Source organism: Pleurodeles waltl, chromosome 7, assembly GCF_031143425.1.
Source record: "Pleurodeles waltl isolate 20211129_DDA chromosome 7, aPleWal1.hap1.20221129, whole genome shotgun sequence".
Lineage (NCBI taxonomy): Eukaryota > Metazoa > Chordata > Amphibia > Caudata > Salamandridae > Pleurodeles > Pleurodeles waltl.
The window spans coordinates 486,746,479-486,763,508 of NC_090446.1; positions in this window are offsets into that span (position 1 = coordinate 486,746,479).

Sequence of the window (17,030 nt, forward strand, 5' to 3'; positions counted from 1 at the left end):
CCTAGCCGCCTGGCAGATAACTCAGGCTGACAGCCAGCCTTATAGGTTTGGAGGAGGCTGGACTTCCAGGAACAGCATTGTTGCACCTCGCCATTTTTGCAGGGTCATCCCCAATCTTTTTGCCTCCTAATTTTTCTGACCAGTTTTTGTTGGCTTTAGGACTCCGGACACTTTACCACTGCTAATCTTTGCTAAAGTGCATATGCTTTCTGTGTAAATTCTATTGTTGATTGGTTTGTTCCTGATTGGCATATGTGATTTACTAGTAAGTCCCTAGTAAAGTGCACTAGAGGTGCCTAGGGCCTGTAAATCAAATGCTAGTAGTGGCTCTGCAGCCCTGGTTGTGCCACTCATATTAAGAGTCCTGTAAACATGGCTCAGACCTGCCACTGCAGTGTCTGTGCGTGCAGTTTTAAACTGCCAATTCGACCTGGCAAGTGGGTACACTTGTCAGGCCCAAAACTTCCCTTTTGGTACATGTAAGGCACTCCTAAAGTAGGCCCTAAGTAGCCCCATGGGCAGGGTGCAGTGTATTTAAAAAGTAGGACATGCACTGGTGTGTTTTACATGTCCTAACAGTGAAATGCTGTCAGATTCAGTTTTAACTGTTGCAAGGCCTATCTCCCTCATAAGGGCATCCTCAACGACACCACTCCTGCTGGCGCTGGCACTGCTGCCTTCACCGTGGCCTGTGGATACCACTTGTGAGGTACACGAAGCACCGTCCCGTCCGGCACCACAGCCCCAGTCCACCGACGCCAACACCATTGACTCCAGTGTCCTCATCAGGCATCCCTGCCTGCACTGTGGCCTGTGGACACTGCTCGTGATGGTCACGAAGCACCGTCCTGCACCGCCGGCTTGGGCCTACCGACAACAGTGCTTCAGAAACGATGATGCACTGCCTCCACCATGCCCTGGTAACACACAAACGTCACACTGCCCGCTTTACACTGCAGCCCAGGTCTCACCGAAGCTGCTGGATGCCGTCACCGAGCCGATGCCTGCACCGCAACCTGTGGGCATCACACTTCGCATCGTCACACTTCGCACTGCAGCCTCAATGCCATCTATGCCAGCGCTCCTAACTTCATCCGCCCGGAGTTCGATCTGCAATGCGTGTGACTTCAAGGGCCCGACGACCCCCACACCAACTCTGGAACCGACACCACAACACCAGCGACACCGCTTTCTAGAGCTCACTGCGAGGATCACGATGCCCTGCAATTCCAAAGATACTGCTTGCAGGTCTCCCAACACCGTAGCTGGCCTGCGATGCCGCGGGCGGCCTGAACTGTTGGTTTTATTGATCACAACGCCTTGATAGCCCCAGGTGGAGTTATCAACTTCAAGGAAATGTATTTTTGAGTAAATCTTGCAAAATTCAGATCTTTCGCATTGTATGTCGGATTTTTATTGTTTTGGTCTGGTTTTACACAGATAAATATTGGCTATTTTTCTAAAACTGGTGTGGTGTCCTTTTGTATTGTTTTCACTTATTACTGTGTGTTATGTGCAAATGCTTTACACATTGCTTCTGAGATAAGCCTGACTGTTCGTGCCAAGCTACCAAGGGGGTGACCAGGGGTTATCTGAGCGGGTATCTCCCTTATCCTGACTAGAGTGAGGGTCCTTGCTTGGACAGGGTGCAAACCGACTGCCAACTAGAGACCGCATTTCTAACATTGGTTGTCAGTGGTGAGGATAGGGCTTCCATTTGTACTTGACCTACAATGATTGGTGTACACTACTACCATATCACAGACCATTACGTGTCTACATAGTGTTTTTACCTTTTTGTTCTCTAGTGTCCTCCTGGATATATTGTTAATACTTGGACTCTGGTTAGGGGTTGTACCTGTGAGGCCTTGGCAGACTGGAAATCAACTTCTGGCACCTATTCATCTACATAATGAGGGAGCTAAAAGTATTCTGCGAGGAAAGGGGACTGGCTGTAAGGAAGAGGTCCAGAAGGGAGGATCTTGAGTCAGCCTTGTTTTGTTATGAGTTGAAACACTGGCAGGCAACACTACAAGATAATTCTGAGGAGGAATACCAATCTGAGGAGGAGGACAGTGGCCCTGAAAGGGAACCAGAGAGAGAAAGATGGCTCCTAGCTCAGGAGCAGTGGATAAGAGAGCTGGATGAATGGCTTGAGAGAGCTGAGACTGAGAGAGCCTTAACCAAGGAAAAAGGAATGTCTGTAGTTCATGAACTGAGCTGAGAAGAGATGAAGCTGGTAACCATGAGGGCTGAGTCCAGTACAGATGGTGGGAGAAAACATCTTATATCCAGTGCTGAAGAAGTGCACGTGCCCCAGAGATTTGGTGCCTGAGGGGCTAACACACACTAGGAGGTTCAGGGGTATGAGTAGCTCCAGTAGTGCACAGGGTCCCTAAGGTGGATTGGGGAACTGGCATGGGGAGTCATGGGAGGGACACTCTACTGGCTCTAGGTGAGAGTGACAGGTAGAGGGGTTCCCCCCAGGTAGAGGTCTTGATTGTGGAGTGTGAAGACACCCCAGAAGAGTGTGGGTTGAGTGAAAGGGTCACCGGTCTCAGGAGGGTGATGTGGGGCACTTGTTCAAGGCTGAATCACTGGATGGTTGGGTGAATGGTAGTTTGGCTAACACATGTGAGGGGCTGTGTAATTTGATTGCTGGAGAGCATATGTCCAACCCTTGTTTTCCAGAGCTATGCCAACACTAGGTGGAGTGTGAGTTCACTGACCCCAGGGAACTTGCACTGGAGGCAGACCTCTGGGTGAGCAGCAGAGGGTATGAAGAGGCATTTAGGGGTGCTCCTAAAGGGAGTGCTCTAGGTATTTCCCAACCCGGTGAGGTGGAAATGGATTGCAGTAGCCGAGGTAGGTCCCAGTGTAGTGGGGTGGATGAGGGATCCTATGTTCAGTCTCAGAGGAGAGGGAAACGGGGTGGGCTGAGCCCCCGAGTGCCCGAGACCCAGTCCCAGGTCCTGCAGGGTTCCATGAGTGAACTCCAGGAAAGGAACCTAGCCTGTACCATAGGGCCATCTACTGAGAGAGACACTATAGTGTCAGTAGAGCTTATGGGGGTGGCTGGAGCAAGCGTCCCACCAGTTCTGGTGTCTGGCAGTACCACTCCCAGTGAGAGGGTGCAGAAGTCCTGACAGTCGGTTGAGAGGGGGTTGCTGGATCCTGTGGAGAACTTGGAGGGTCAAGGGTCAGCTCGGAGGTAAGAGCCCCCTAGGAATGACCTTGGTGATACCATTTCTGTGCTGGGGTGGATCCAGGCTCTGCCAGGCGAACAGAGGTCAGGGGACCAGCACCAGCCAGACTCTCATGTGGCCCTAAGGGAAAGTATTTGCCTTGTGGGGGGGTAGGTGTGCTCCCCAGGAAGTCCTGGCTTGCCAGGCAGTGGTCCAGCATGAGAGAGGTGATTCTGGGTTGGATGGTTAGGTTCAGAGGTTAGGCTCTGATGGGGGTAGGTGTGCTCACCAGGAAGTCCTGGCTTACCAGGCAATGGTCCAGCCTGAGGGTACAGACCCTAGGCTGGAGGGTCAGGTGCAGGGGATAAACCCTGACCTGATGGGGGGGTGGTATGTCCAATCATCACCCCTGGTGTGACTTCTAGGGGTACTCTCCATGGTGGGGGGTGCAGAACCCTGGGATTAGGCACAGGAGAGGGAGAGACTCACCCCTGCCCCAGTTCAATTCAAGGGTACAGACTCTGGATTGAATGGCAAGGTTCAGGGTGTCCCCCCGACCTGGAGGGCGGGGCTACTGCTAACAGTGCCCCTACCATGTTGGATTCTGGGGGAGGTCACTCCTAGTGGTGGGGTACAGGACCCCAGAAAGCAGGGTGGGGGAGAGAAGCCTCACCTCTGACCCTGGTCCAACCTAAGGGTACAGACCCCAGGTTGGAAGACCAGTTACAGGTTAACATCCTTGCACTGGTGGGAGAGTTGTGCAGGACTGCTTCCTAAGTACCCTGACAATTATGGATTCTGGGGGGGGGGTCACTCCTAGTGGGGGGGTGTCGGACCCCAGAAGGAAGGGAAGGGGGAGGGAAGCCTCGCCCCTGGCCCTAGTCCAACCTGAAGGTACAGACCCTGGGTTTGAAGACCAGTTGCAGGTTAACATCCCTGCACTGGTGGGAGGATTGTGTAGGACTGCTTCCACAAGCATCCTGACAATTCTGGACTCTGGAGGTGCCGCTTCTACAGGGAGGGTGCAGAGCCCCAGAGGAGAGAACATGTGTCAGGCTGTCATCCCTGACCTGGCGAAAGGGAGAGTGGTAAAAGGGTGCCAGGCTCCTGGGGCTACTGTCCCCCGCTCTCCACATTTACAGTGGTTGGAAAGCCTTGAAAGGCCTAGGGCCTGGCTCTCATCTCAGACAGCTGTCAGTGGCCACTGTGACTTGCTGTCTTGGTGGACAGAGTTACCACGGAGCAGGAGTAACACCCCGAGGGTGGAGTGGGCCACATCATTGTGTTGGCCCTGGTGTACTGTCTGCCCCCTGGGATACATCTGTGAGCAAAGTAAGGTTGGGTGCTGCACAGAGGGTATCTGCAGACGAGGAGGAGGGTTCCCCATAGGTTAGCCTAGTGGCCCCTGAGAGTATGGACAGAGGGATCCAACTGGAGTCAGGAAGGCATAGAACTGGAACATGCCCCTGAAGTTGTGGGCCAGGGTCCCTGTTCTATCGCCCCAATCGGGGAAGTCCAAAAAGGAATTGATTGGTCTCCCCTGGCTTTAGGCTGGTGGGCAGTTGTGTTGCACCTGGCCCTTCTTGCATGGTCATCCCCAATCGTTTTGCCTCCTTCCTCCTAATTTTTCTCACCAGTTTTTTTGGCTTTAGGACTCTGGGAACTTTACCACTGCTAATCAGTGCTAAAGTGCATATGCTCTCTGTGTAAATTGTATTGTTGATTGGTTTATTCCTGATTGGCATATTTGATTTATTAGTAAGTCCCATGTAAAGTGCACTAGAGGTGCCTAGGGCCTGTAAATCAAATGCTACTAGTGGGCCTGCAGCACTGGTTGTGCCATCCACATTAGTAGCCCTGTAAACACGGCTCAGACCTGCCACTGCAGTGTCTGTGCGTGCATTTTTAAACTGCCTATTCGACCTGGCAAGTGTACTCACTTGCCAGGCCAAAACCTTCCCTTTTGGTACATGTAAGGCACCCCTAAGGTAGGCCCTAGGTAGCCCCATGGGCAGGGTGCAGTGTATGTAAAATGTAGGACGTGTACTGGTGTGTTTTACATGTCCTAACAGTGAAATACTGCCAAATTTGGGTTTCACTGTTGCAAGGCCTATCTCCCTCATAAGTTAACACGGGGGCTGCCTCTCAATAACTCTAAAGCAGAGATCCCCTTTGAGAGCAGATAGAAGTTTGGAGTTTGGGGTCTTTGAATTCACAATTTAAAAATACATTCTTTAGTGAAGTTGGTTTTTAGATTGTGAGTTTGAAAATGTCACTTTAAGAAAGTAAAAAAAACAGTTGATGGATGGAATGCAGAACAAATTAACCATTCACCCCCAGTCACAGATCTGGGTTTAATCCATCAGTAGTTTTGGTTAACATGCCATTCAAGTTTGGATCCAGCCATATACAAATCATTCTTCACCCTGTTCCCCATGGGAACAGTCCAGCCCAAACTACCGGACCAGGTCCTCCCTGGACCAGAAACAAACATCCTGGGACCAGTTTCGGGGTATCACCCCTTTTCAACCAGGCTAGCTTGAATCTGGTGGTATAGTGAGCACAGGACCCACGTCTGGGGATACCCTCCCCACAGGGGCAACAACTGCAAAAAGAACAGTCGATGGACAGAATGGTGAACAAATCAAACATTCACCCCCAATCACAGATCTGGGATTAATCCATCCATTTTTGCTCACCATGCCATTCCAGTTTGGACCCAGTCATATGCAAATCAGTCTTGACCCTGTTCCCCATGGGAACAGTCTAGCCAAAACTGCCAGACCAGCTCCTCCCTGGACCAGAAACAAGCATCCCAGGACTGGTTTCAGAGTATCACCTGTCTTCAGCCAGGCTAGCTTGAATCTGGTGCATAGTGAGCACGTGACCCATGTCTGGGCATACCCTTCCCACTTCGGGTGACAAATAGAAAAAAAAAAAGTTGATGGACGAAATGCAAAACAAATCAAACATTCACCCCTAGTCATAGATCTGGGTTTAATCCACCAGTCTTTTTGCTCACCATGCTATTCCAGTTTAGACCCAGCCATATGCAAATCAGTCTTGACCCTGTTCCCCATGGGAACTGTCCAGCCCGAACTGCCAGAACAGGTCTTCCCTGAACCAGAAACAAGCATCCTGGGACAGGTTTTGGGGTATCATCCCTCTTCAGCCAGGCTAGCTTGAATCTGGTGGCATAGTGAGCACGGGACTGATGACGCAGAAGAGAAGGTTTAACAAATATTCATATATCATATAATCAAAATCGTTTAAGGTAGTGTGATTTTAGCAAAGAAAAATAATATACGTGGGAATTTGTGCCCACGGGGTAGTTCGCCATTATTATAAACAAGCTTAATTAATCATGAAGAATTGAAAATGTAGTAATCCGTCATAATTGCAAATGTATTCTATGATTTTCTTGTCAAAACTGTTATATGCTTAGCTTAAATTTAGCAGAGGCTTTGGCCTAGTCGCCTGGTCTCAAATTTAACTGTGTGGTTTTCACTTGCATTAACAAAGACAGTATTTTACTTTAAAGGTTATATTTTTCCAGTAGAGATGACTAATACATTTATCTCAAGGTTTCGTACTAGGCTGGTTTCATCCCTTTTAAGCAAGGTCAGTTTCTGCAGGTGTGGACAATAAAAAGCACTGATACCGAAATAATTGGCAAACTTTGTTGCAACTTGTGTTCCAAGGCCCCAAGGACACCTTATGCAAAAATGAGTACTAGGAGAAAGACACTATTCATTTGTCAAATTGAAGCCACCCTATGAACCCTCCAATGGAAGACCCTGAAGAATTTGGAATGTTTCTTATTTAAACCCACCGGACAAAGAGAAGTCAGCCATTTTCTACAATGCCATTTTTGAAGCAAGATTCAAGAAGCCATTTTAGAACGACCTCTGATGCCTTTTCTCTGTCGCAGAGAAAGAGACTTTAAGAATTCTCACCCTAGAGACTTTAACTTTAATTTTGCCCGTCATGCCCATGTAGTAACTTTTGCCCCATTCTCTTTGCTGCCGCAAGGAAAATTACCCTTAACTTTGCCCCCCCTGAAATCTGCCCCATGCTGATCGAACCGATACCTGAAGGACGAAGACTTTTCTTGAATGCTGATTGTATTTGGTAAATATGAAAGGATAATTGTATTATGCATTGTGTTTTCCTCCCTAGGTACCAACTGCTTATTTTGATAGGGCCCAAGCTAGAAGTTTTCTAAATTTGTGTTGACTAAATTCGTATTGCATGAAGCCCCACATGCCAATGCTAATTAGAGGTTAGTTGAGGTATTCACTTGATGCACCATGCTAAATTGAAATCTTGTTATGCTGACCGATGTATGAAATTAGTAAAATTCAATTGCTTATATTAGTGATTTGCATTGCTATAACCGAGTGCATTATAATCCAGATACTGCGTAGATTGTGTTTCTTCCACCGCTATGGACAGCTAGTAATGTTCGTATACATATATCATTTGATTTTGAGACTTACATATATTGTGCTAGCTTTGTTAATATAGGGAAATAAACTTATTAACTTTTAATAAACTTATTCAGGACTGAAAGGTGATGGTGTGTCAATTACTGATTGTTATTATTTCCTAATGTATTGATTGATTATTAATCGATTATTGGTTGTTGATTATAATTAGTTATCGATGATTGACTTGAGTGATCCGACTATTCTTGGATGAGGAGAGCCCAACTAGGTTAAAAGGTCCACCGACCTCCAGCGTGACCGAGTACAAGTAATTTATAAGGACTGGACGCGCTATCAGGACCCACGTCTGGGCATACCCTTCTTACTTGGGGCAACAAATGCAAAAAGAACAGTTGATGGACGGAATGCAAAACAAATCAAAGATTCACCCCCAGTCACAGATCTGGGTTTAATCCATCTGTTTTTTTGCTCAGCATGCCATTCCAGTTTGGGTCCTGGGCTCACTATACCACTGCATTCAAGCTAGCCTGGCTGATGAAGGGAGATACCCTGAAACCAGTCCCAGGATGTTTGTTTCCGGTCCAAGGAGGACCTGGCTTGGCAGTTCGGGCTGGACTGTTCCCATGGGGAACAGGGTCAAGACAGATTTGCATATGACTGGGTCAAAACTGGGTGGCATGGTGAGCAAACAAATTGATGGATTTAACCCAGATCTGTGACTGGGGTGAATGTTTGATTAATTATGCCTTTCGTCTTTTATTTATGTTTGTTTGCTGTTGTTGCTATAAGTGCGCCGGATATGCCCAGACATGGGTCCAGGGCTCACTATACCTCTGGATTTGAGCTAGCCCGGCTGATGAAGCGAAATACCCTGAAACCGGTCCCAGGATGCTTGTTTCCGGTCCAGGAAGGTCCTGGCTTGGCATTTCGGGCTGGACTGTTCCCATGGGAGCAGGGTCAAGACTGATTTGCATATGGCTGGGTCCAAACTGGGGTGGCATGGTGAGCAAAAGGATTGATGGATTAACCCAGATCTGTGACTGGGGTGAATGTTTGATTAATTCCGCATTCCGTCCATCATTTGTGTTTGTTTGCTGTTGTTGCCATAAGTGCGCCGGGTATACCCAGACGTAGGTCCTGGACTCACTATGCCACTGGGTTCAAGCTAGCCTGGCTGATGAAGGGCGATAAACTGAAACCGGTCCCAGGATGCTTGTTTCCGGTCCAGGGAGGACTTGGCTTTGCAGTTCGGGCTGGACTGTTCCCATGGGGAACAGGGTCAAGACTGATTTGTATATGGCTGGGTCCAAACTGGGGTGGCATGTTGAGCAAAAGAATTGATGGATTTAACCCAGATCTGAGACTGGGGGGAAATGTTTGATTAATTCCACATTCCATCCATCATTTGCATTTGTTTACTTTGAGAAAGTAGTAATTTTCTTGCTTAAACCATTCAGTGACTCTGCCTGTTTGTGGATTCCCCGTGTGGGTCAGTTTGACAGTTGGACTGTTCACACCTCTCCTCTAGACCACAACACAAATGGAGCTGGGGTGTAGCCTGCATATCCTGAATAGCTATTTGGGCTAGACTGGACGGAGGAGTGGTCACTTACACTTGAAAGGGCTGTGCCTGCCCTCACACAATGCAGTCTCCGACCTCCTGTAGTGTGTCTGGGGTCAGGCACGGGCAAGGCAGGCTCTTGTCAACAACAGAAACTTTCCTTTGAAGTTTGCCTACTTCAAAGGCAGAACTGGATATAAGTAGTAGACCCAAAACCCCAGACTTTTAGAATCTTGGTAGAATCAAGAGGAACCTCTGCCCAGGAGAAGAGCTGAAGGAGGAGTATTGTCCCTTTGCTGTGTTGCTTTTATGGACTGGCCTGCAGTTGCTGCTTCTGCCTGAAAAGGGTGCAAAGGGTGAACTTTGCTGTGTGGCCTGCTTGAGGAGGTTTTCCAAGGTCTTGGAGTAGAGCTTGCCTCCTGTTGGAAGTCTCAGGGATATCAAAAACGTCTGTTTCCTCTTCCTACAGCACTGGGAACTGTGTGCTTTGTGCTGTTCAAGGAGAAAAACCACCACAACGCTGTCAACGACGCCGCTGGCCTACACCGCGACCTGCTGACTCCGCACAGAGCCACACTGCCCCGCTTTGCACCCTGACCCTGGTCTCACCGCCGTCGTCATCAGACGATTTCACCGAGCCGCTGCTCGCACCACGACCTGTCGGCCCAGCACACCGGCATCGCCTACTCGCACCGCAGCCTGGGCATCCCCGACAACACCGCTCCTCTTGACACAGGCACCGCTGCCTGCACCGTGGCCTGTGTATACCGCTCATGAGGTACACGAAGCACCGCCCTGTCCTGCACTGCAGCCCTGGTCCACCAACACCATTGACTCCAGTGTCCTCACCAGGCATCCCAGCCTGCACCATGGCCTGTGGACAACGCTTGTGAGGGTCAAAAAACACTGTCTTGTCCCACACCGCCGGCTTGGGCCTATTGACAACAGCGCTTCAGCAATGACGATGCCGCTGCCTGCACCATGACCTGGTGATACTGCACGTCGCACTGCCCCACTCCACACCGCAGCCCTGGTCTCACCGATGCCACTGGACGCCGTCACTGAGCCACTGCCGGCCCTGTGACCTGTGGGCACCACACATCGCATTGCCCCTCTTCGCACTGCAGCCCCAACGCCAACCATGCCAGCGCTCCTGATTTCATCAGCCCGGAGTTCGATCTGCAACGCATGTGACATCAAGGGCCCGACAACCCCTGCACCGACTCCACAACCCACACCATGATGCCAGCGATGCCGCTCTACAGAGCTTCCCGCAAGGATCACCACGCCCTGCAATTCCAAAGGTACTGTTTGCGGGTCTTCCCCAACACCCTAGCTGGCCTGCGACGCCGCGGCCAGCCTGAACTTTTGGTTTTGTTGATCACAACGCCGTGATAGCCCCAGGTGGAGCTATCGACTTCAAGGAGCTGTATTTTTTTAGTACATCTTGCAAAATTCATGTCTTTTGCACTGTATGTTGGATTTTTATAGTTTTGGTCTTGTGTTACAGAGATAAATATTGGCTATCTTTCTAAAACTGGTGTGGTGTCCTTTTGTAGTGTTTTCACTTATTACTGTGTGTTATGTGCAAATGCTTCACACATTGCTTATGAGATAAGCCTGACTGTTCGTGCCAAGCTGTCATGGGGGTGAGCAGGGGTCATCTGAGTGGGTATCTCCCTCATCCTGACTAGAGTGAGGGTCTCTACTTGGACAGGATGCAAACCGACTGCCAACTAGAGACCCCATTTCTAACAATCATCATAAAATAAGACTACTGGAAGAGTTTATGGTCCAGATGTATGAAACTTTTTTATGTTCACAAAAGGTCAGATTTGCAGAATTGAGTCATTTGCATCAGCTATAAGGCTTTTTGTTATGTATAAAATCCAATTTGTCATTTAGTAACACGTTACTGAACCGCAGTTTGGGTCTTTGCCTAAATACAAAATTAGTATTCAGATAGGGCATCCCTTCCAAATAATGATTCAGAATGCTATGTATTCATGATTTGCTCAAAAGATTAATGCATTAACGACTACACAAATGTAGTACTAAGCCATTCATAAACAAGAAGGGGTCCCCATTGACCGCTTCCCCTCTGCGAATGTAGAAAAACATATTTTGAAGAGTAGGCAGTGGCCCCATGGACAGCTGCCTATTCTTAAAAAATGTTAGTTACAATTTTCTTTTTTTAATGTATCTCATTTTCCTTTATTTAAAATGGGTGACATTCAACATTTTTTTGTATTTAAATGCAGTCTGAGACATGGGAACTGCTGACTTCAGCAGTTCATCATCCCTGTGATGGCTATGATTTAGAGTGGATCAGTATTTGTGATCTACTTCATTAATATTTGAAAGGGGCATGTTTAGGCAGTCCCTTCCGAATACTGATTATGAGTTTTATGTACTACTATATTGCCGACTACACAAATCTGGTGATAAATCATTGGCGAACGAGAAGAGATCCTCACGGAACCCATTCCTCTTTGAGAATGTTGAAAAAATATTTTTCAAGAGTAGGCAGTGGTCCAATGTGACCTGTGGAATCTATTGGTGTAAACCAGCACAAGCTTGCCCTCACAGTTGGTATAACACGATGACTGTGACATTTGATATTTTTTGCAATTTTTTTCCAAAACTGGGTGATTCCCTCTAGTCTCACTCATACAGGAACATTTCCCTGCCAAGGTTTGAGCCCCCATCTTTGATCAGGATCTCTGTGTCGATTGTGGAGATACCAGACACATATTGGTTTTCTATGGATTCTGGATGCCCATAGTCCAATACCTGGGTGCAGTGCTTTGGGGAATATTGGAAAGGAGTTGAAAGGTAAATGCCAATTTGGGGTACCTTTTTTTGGGTCACAATTATTGCCTCTGGGGTCCATGAAAACCTCTCACAACTATATATCTCTAATATCTACATATTCAAAGTTTTCTGTTGCTAGGTACTAGACCTTCTTCACTCTAAATAGTTGATTGGGAGATCGCGTTATCTATGAAGCTTGTCTGACGTTTAGCATTTCTTTCTAAAACACAGTGATTGCCTTCCATTTTGCTTGTACAGGAATATATCTTTGGCAAGGTTTGACCTCTAGCTGTGTTCCTCTGAGACTTCTAAGTGTGGTGGTTCACACATGTATGGACTTTTCTATGAGTCCAGAATGCACACAGGTAATAAACCGAGTGTAGTGTACTTGGAAAATACGGAATGCAGCTGCATGCAAACCAACAGTTTAGGATACTTTTTGTTTATTCACAGATATTACCTCTGAGCTGTTTGGAAACATGCCATTATCATATATTTTTCAGCATCTCCATATCCTAAGGGTTCTATCAGTAATGTGTCTTATTTTTCTCATGCATGTTGTCTGGCTTGGACTATGCACTGAACACGACAATTCTCACTTTTTCTGCTCTTTGTCACAAAACATGTAATTCCCTACAGTCGTCCTCACACAGGAAGAAATCTCTCCCAAAGCTTGACACACAAATGTGTTCCTCTAGGTCTCCTTAGTGTGGGGGGACCAGACATGCATGGGGTTTCCAAAGGTTCAGCAGGAAACCACACACTAGACACCAAGGAATGCTTTTGATGTGAGACCCTCTATAGGGGAAGTCAGCAGTAGTTAAATGGGGATCAGCTAACACCCAGGGAAATCTATCAACACCAGACATTTATAAAAAAACAGAATGCCCTTCAAATGGCTAAGTATGGGTAAAAAAATAATCACAATCTCATCACCCTTCTGAGACAGAAAGCTCTAGAAATGGCAAAGTCCTCCCATCCAACGTTTCCACACTTCTGATAAAAACGCTAGGTACAGTCATTCACAGATGCTCCACATTTTAAGGCTGCCCATATCTACTCAATAAGTAAATCTGGGGGGGTTTGCATATCCATGTTAAGAGTAATGGAAAAGTTGTGAAGTTTTCCTAGCTTGTCTCAGATATCAATCTTCATTCTGGCCTGAGGGGATGAAAATAGTCCCACTCCACTTTTCAGTCCATTGCACTTTTCCCAGAGATGTCCCTTTAATAGTATGGAAACACCATTGTTTCCCACTTTGGAAGGTCATCAACTGGATATAAGGGCCAGGAGAACCCAGAGTTGGTATGATCTTATATTAATAACTAAGGATTACAACTTCCTGCTATCGACCAAAAATCTGTCTGTCAGGTAGGGCAAGAAGCGAATACAATCTGTGACGTTAAGCGTATTTGCAAAATGCACAATAACCCATAATAGTATCCTGGTGTTAACCATTATGAAAAGGAGAGTATGATTTGCTCTGGAGGCCCTTGTGGGGCATTTCTCAATGTCTCTTCAGACATGTTCAGGCTCTGCTGCTTGATCTGTTCTGCTAAATAACATCTTTTAACATGGTGGATTACTTTTCTAGAGAGTGTTAACGTTAGTCGAACAGCATTGAAATTCTTGAATCCACCTTTGAAGCACAATGCCTGTTCTCTGCCCTATGTGATGTTTAAACATTGATTGCGTAGAACAGCATGGGGGCTACGTCTGGACTTATGCCTTGCTGCCAGCACAAGGTCTGCCAGGCCAGTAATAGCGATGATGTAGAACACGATGTCATCGGTGAACATTGTTGCTTTAAAGGTATCTGTGTCTGTTTTGATTCCCCCTATGCCAATGCGTCTCCATATACTGTCTGCAAAGGATTCAAGTGTTGGGGGGAAAAGAAGTTACATGGGACTTTCAATCTGGAGAGTCTGGAAATTCGTGCTATTTACTCTTATCTTTAGCTTAGGATCTTTATAGCTTGTCATCAACCATGTTCATAATCATGGGCCAAATAAAAGAGACTGCACCAAGTGTCTTGAATGCGTCCAATTGACTGTGTCAAACATTTTGTCTACTCCCACCAGAGGTAGGAGTATAGCATCTTTACTTATTTGTTGTACTTTATCTATAGTTTTAAGATATTTTTTAATTGCCTTTATACTCGTGTCTCGGGGTGAAGCTAGGCTGGTCCAGGTGCATTAACCCAGGCATCATGGAGTTCAATTTGTTCACTGGTATGCCCATAAAGAAATTAGCATCAAGGCTCAGTAGTGAAAGTGGTCAGTAGACCCAGATTGCAATTGGTTTTAGTCCTGGTTCAGGATGACCATAGGGAGTTGTTCAACATTGAGTCACACTCTTCCTATCTCCTTGAACGAGTTGAAGAGTCCTGCCTGGGTTAGGTCATGTGCCAGCAGAAGGTTTTGTAGAATTGGGATCTGAACCATCTGGCCCTGGTGCTTTCCCTAACTTCAGTCTGCGGACACTGCTAACAAATACCAACACAGTCATTGGATCGTTTCATTTTTCTGAATGTCTCTATTATACTCTGCCCCTGGTATACCTGTAGATAGGACTCAATTTGCAGCTTTTCACCAGATTCATCCCTTTATATCTTTTGGTTAAAGATGTGGAAGGCTTGCACCATTGCCTCCTCTTCAGTGATGAGTGATGAAGTCCTCCATATGTCTTTCTAACCCACTGAGGCCAGCCATTCCCCGTACTTTACTCTGGCTGCACCCATACCTCTGAGTCTCTGTGTGTGATGTCCGTCTCTCCTTGCATTACCAGATTAAAGTTACCTCCTGTGATAACCGTGTCCTCAGCTACACTGAATAAGTCCAAGGAGTTAAATGTAATGAGAGCTTTGTGGTGTGTGTTACAGCAATACGGTGATGAGATCGTCACCGGCTGAGAACCCAGTGTGGTGATCACAGTGAGTGCCTTTGGCTGCTTCACACAATATAACCTGCTTGACCTCCCCTGAAAAGGTTTTGTGCAACGAAAGCAACCAAGTGGGTTTCTTACCCATCCCGCCCTGTGAGGTCAGTAGATCATCAGTCATTAGGGGGTTAGTCAGGGGATTGGGCTCTATAACAGTTAAGCTATTTTCACTACATGGCAAAGATAATATCGCTAAATCTGTGTGTGGTGTCTGACTCTGTCCCCTGCAAACCATGCAGGGCGACGAGATAGACTGCGAGTCAGGAGAGCCCTCCCTAAAACTCTGTTTGCTAACTTCCAACCCTCTTGGAGTCGACCAAAGCCTAATTTACTTCCACTTTAAGACGTGTCCTCGTTGGCAAAGTCCAGCACAGAACGGGCTTCATCCAATGTTTTCACAAAATGTTTCTCACTGTTTGTTTGGAAGATAGGTTGGGTGATGATAGGTTGTTTTGAACTAATGAAGATAGACTGTAATTTGCGGATATTCTTTCTTGTGAATTTTCCTTAACATAAAAGTGTTTCAGTTGTGCAAATGCGTTTTTAGTTTTATTATTTGTGAAGAAAATAATCATAAATCAGCAGCTAGTTGGCACTCAAATTGTAGGCAGCTACAGTGTCCCCTAAACACTGTATAACTTGGAGGCAGAAAATAAATCACCATCTAACTGGTAATCTGAAGGGCAGCCGAATAAAATAACTAATATTTAAAAATAACATTTAAAAAACTGCACTGAAAAAGTATATTTGGAATCAGGATTATCACTGAAGTGAAATGAACTATGCTTATGTGGGCATGCCCCATGCTGTATGCTATGGTAGGAGGAAGCAAACTGTGGTTGATAACTGAACAGGCCACTGATGGAGGCCTGCTCACCAAAGGCCCCTCTTTGTATGTATGTCATGTTGCAATTTTATGGAGAAAAAAAACAATAGTTTGATGAAACTGCTGAAGCTGTCTCAAAGGAGAAACCGAAAAATGGCCTCAAAGGAGAGACCTAAAATTACTTTATGCTGGGAGCAACACATCACCAGACAGTTTGCAAAAATTAGGAATACCCTATTAGTTGTTGATTTGCTCTATAAGTCTTTGAAAGATGTGATAATTTCGCCCATAGCCTGGTAACATCTACAGATGATGAACTTGTGTTTATGGCAGGAAACAATACACTGCTTACTTAAATGTAAAGCAAACACGATGGACAGAGGTGTGTATTCTGTGCTAGGAAAATGTGGAGTCATTTTTATTGCAGATTCCCACTGTGATAGCTGCCACTCAACAGCTGCCACTGTTCTCAAAGCGCAACTATTTCATAGTCATTGTTTTCAAGAGTGCCCAGTGTTTTCATTAATTGAAACATGTTTACATCTTTATAAAATCTGATGCCTTGAATTTGACGGTGCTTCTCGTGACACTCCAACACATTAAATGAGTGAATCACTGTATTTTTTTGCATGGCTGTTTTCAAAGCAAACATTGTCCCCAGGCACCGATGTAGAGTGAACACAGGCACATTTGAAGCTGAAGGGAAGCATAATAACATAACTGTGATGTGCAGAATAAAAGAAAAACACTCTTTTATGATTAGTGAGTTTTGTAGATGGCGTGATTTCATGTTAAGTACAATTGTGTACAGTGCTTTAAATGGCCCGGTATTGTCCGGTATAGAGTACCGGCACCTTTTTATTTTTAGAGGGAGAGTACCTGCACTTCTCGAGAAAAACGTAATACTTTTAATTTAAGAGTACCGGCACTTCTCAGAAATAAGCAGGTTCTGTGGTACAGAGTACCTGCACTTCTATTTTTCCATTTCAAGCACTGATTGTGTATGATTTTTGAACAATGCCGGTCTTGCGGGGGTGGGCAGAAGGCCATACCCCCCAAGACTTTCGGGCGGGTGGATCGTCCATGGTAACAAGGTCGAGTCATTGATTAGTTTGTAAAGGGGAAAGGGGGGGTATGATTTATAGATTTATTGCAACACCTAATATGCATTTTTGTCAGGTATCCACCGGCTTCTACGGTCAGTGTTATTCAAAGGTTTGTGGTCAGTATTGTCCAAAGTGGTGAGTGATTATCAA